This window comes from Lathyrus oleraceus, chromosome 7 (assembly GCF_024323335.1).
Source record: "Lathyrus oleraceus cultivar Zhongwan6 chromosome 7, CAAS_Psat_ZW6_1.0, whole genome shotgun sequence".
NCBI classification, from domain to species: Eukaryota; Viridiplantae; Streptophyta; class Magnoliopsida; order Fabales; family Fabaceae; genus Lathyrus; species Lathyrus oleraceus.
Window position 1 is genome coordinate 472,952,859 of NC_066585.1, and position 3,448 is coordinate 472,956,306.

Below are 3,448 nucleotides of genomic sequence, written 5' to 3' on the forward strand. Positions count from 1 at the left end.
GAAGTGATTATGCTGATTGCGCCCAACATCCAGATGCAATCTATCTGTCGCGGGATTTCTGCGACTGAGATGCCAACAACTTTGAGGCATTTTGTTGCAATTGTTGCTGCATTGAAACCTTTGGTTGTTGCAACATGTGTACAGAATGATGGCTTGTTGTTCTTGAAACGATTTACAAAGTGTGAGACTGAGAGCTCTAGCCTTGAGTTTCAAAGATTTCAAGCGGCGTATGACATCATCCAGAAGCTAGATTGGGTCTTTAGTATTTTTCACATAAAGAGTAATTTTTTCTTTTTTCAGGAATTCCTCCACCTGGCTTTAACTCAGGGTTGTGGTAACCGCAAGCATCGCATGTAAATGCCATAACAATTACTTCTTGAAAATACGGAATATTAGTGACAACATTCGAGTTTCACACTTAGAGGTACAAGTTCCACAAGTTGACGGGAAAGTCATCACCTCTTCTAGTGCACTATATCGAAATAAGGCATATGGGATTCCTGCACTATTACTTTGTGCAATAGCTCGTTGACCAGCAGCTGCCCCAACTGACCCATGCGGTTGTCTACTCGTTCTCCTAGAAGTCGTTGCTTCTCCACTTTCCAGCACTTCATCACGAGTTCCTTCATCCTGTGTAGAATATCCCAACAATACTTGTTACTCAGGTGTTCGGTCATAAAACTTGATAGTGAGATGATGGATCAGATGATGGTGCAAAAGGATTTTCGATGTGACTGTTTCCAGCAGGATCATCAATAATAAACGTGAAAGAAGATTCTGCTGTGGAACAGGCTCGCAACTTCACCAGGAACTAATCTATTGCATCAACTGTCTCTAGAGCAACTTTTCTGCGTTCCTCTTGAAGGGCCTGAAGTTCATCAACAGCTCGCATTAACATCCCTTCAACCGTTGACAGAATACCATGTTGTGCCTCTGGTGGAATCTCAAATTCAAGTTCGGGTATCTTAACGATAGCAGATTCTGATTTTACCACTTGTCGATTGAACATCTTTTGTTCACCCGCTGGAATCTCTAACGAGTAACAACAACCATGTGGTTGAGTCTCCCCAGCAAACTGCACTTCATGGTTCCTCTCACCACAGTGAGGACATTCAAAAACCAACAATAAAATCTTCCTGAAATTGAAGTAAATAAAATCTTGTAGTTCCGTTTTGATGACAGCGCATGCAGAGGCTTTCGATGGTGTGAAGAGGTGCATCACCGGCTTCAGCAGAAACAACTTCAACCATGGATCCAACATCCACAATTTGATCTCTATTGTTCGCTTGCATTGATGAGAATACTTTTGTGCATAGGTGTTGCATCCGCGAAAAAACAACCGGCGGGCTAAAAACAAAACAAACAGAGCCGCCACCGTGCATTATTTATCCCAAAGAGGGAAAGGAAACGCTCGAAGTAAACCTGGAAAAGACATGGTCTCGCGACCAAAGAGAGATGGGATCGGGAGTCGGTTATGCGAAGGGAAGGTATTAGCACCCCTACGCATCCGTCGTACTCGACGGGATCCACGCTCAGAAAGATAGAAGAAAGGTTGCTCAAACACTGCTCAAAAGAATGAACACACACACACTAAAAACAACACAGGTGGGGGAAGAGAGGAACGGGCTCGCTAGGCTATCGCATCCTATGCCTACGTATCTCATCTGGAATGAGAATCAGAGCTACCGTAGTTCGGCTCACGCACGCCAAACAAAACACACGCACAGACGCTGAGACGTCAAAACAAACACACAAACAGGCAAACATGGAAACCGAATGCTAATCGCTGAACTTACATCAGATTCCGAACCAACAAACACACACAGGAAACCAACTGCCAATCGCTGGACTTACGTCGGACTCCACACAAACAAACACCAATAGGATACGGAATGCCAATCGTTGGTCTTACATCCATCTCCTAACACACACAAGCAGGGTTAACAAGCAACAAGTTACTAAGGAGTCTGGCACTCGAGCCTAGTAACTGTCAAGCAAACACACAAAAAAAAAGAAAAAGGGTGCCCGGAGAGATCTCGTACGGTCTCCTGCCTACGTACCTCATCTGGTATGAGGATCAGGGCAACGTAGTTCCCCTTAACAGGGGTGAAACTTTCTCCTAACCAGAGACTGGGAAATGACAAACTAGAAGGGAGACCGACTCGAGCCTAATAGTTATCATGCAATCCACAAAGGTCCTAGGTTGAGGTTTCTATCTAACTTGCACAGGCAGCAATCTATCCTAATCAGCACAGTCAAACAACACAAGCACAATAAACAATCACACACACTATATGCAATCCATTGGGCTCATACAAGGTTAGACTGTGAAACACAAGCCATCTGGAATCGGGTGTAGTTAGCTCTTAACCCTAACATTGAGAGTTAGGGTGAAGCAGATGAAATGGGAAGTGAGGGTAAGACCTCACAGCTCTTATCCCTGGCCTGGGAGAGCTTCAGACAAATGAAGGTGTGGGAGTTCAGAAAGTTGGAACTCTTCTCCACATATGACTGACTCAACAAGGATCTTGGGTTAATATCCACAATGCATCAACACAAGGTGTGAGCAAAGTGGATGACACACTGAATAGCAGAAGATGGATTACACATCTCTTTTATCTGCCAATTGCCTTATCAAAGGACTTTTCCTGCTTGGCACAAAAATAAACATACACAAGCATTGCCTCTTAAGGAGGGCTTCAGACAGGTGCCTGCCCAAGTAACAGGACAGGTCTTCCAGACTACATGAAGTCAGATATATTATACTTATGTGGTTAAGCAACCAAGCAAAAGCAAGTTCAAATTGAACTTAAGCAACTTATGTACTTGTGGAAACATCAGACAAATCAGTTCAACTGTACAGACAAACAGACAATCATGAATATCAAACAGTCAAACCCAATGAGCAAAGGCATAAGCCAACAAGTCAAACTCAAATGAGTTAACAACCCTACAAAACACACAATGTTAGTAGTCAAAAGCAAGCATCAAATGCTCAAGTGAGGTTGCATCATGAACCATATAACCTGGATGTTCAACCTGAAATCAAAGCTCAAAGATGAGACAAACCACTAGGTCAAAGCCTAGGGTCAAAGAGGGAGAAAAAATTCAAAACAGAACATGAAAATTGACATGAATCAACTTCAATCAATTAAGAACATCATCCAAAAGATCCCACATCAATATCAATTACCAAATTCATTTCATGAACCAAATATGGCAATGTATGCAAGTTGTAACCACATTGTGACATCAGAATGAACAAATGCACATTAATTCAAAAATGCTTCAAATAATCTTGGCAAAAATCATAGGTAAACAGAACATACAACATGATCATCACAAAAAAAAGTAGAGCATTTGGACAACATTAAGCATGGGAATCAAATTGCATAAGTGAAGGCAAGCATAATCAAGCACATATGTGACACAACTTGGTACACCAACT

General features: G+C 42.3%; 1 pseudogene; it reads right to left on the reverse strand.

The window, feature by feature from the left end:
* Positions 1-246: 246 nt before the first annotated feature.
* Positions 247-1,292, reverse strand: LOC127104409 (uncharacterized; annotated as a pseudogene).
* Positions 1,293-3,448: the final 2,156 nt, after the last annotated feature.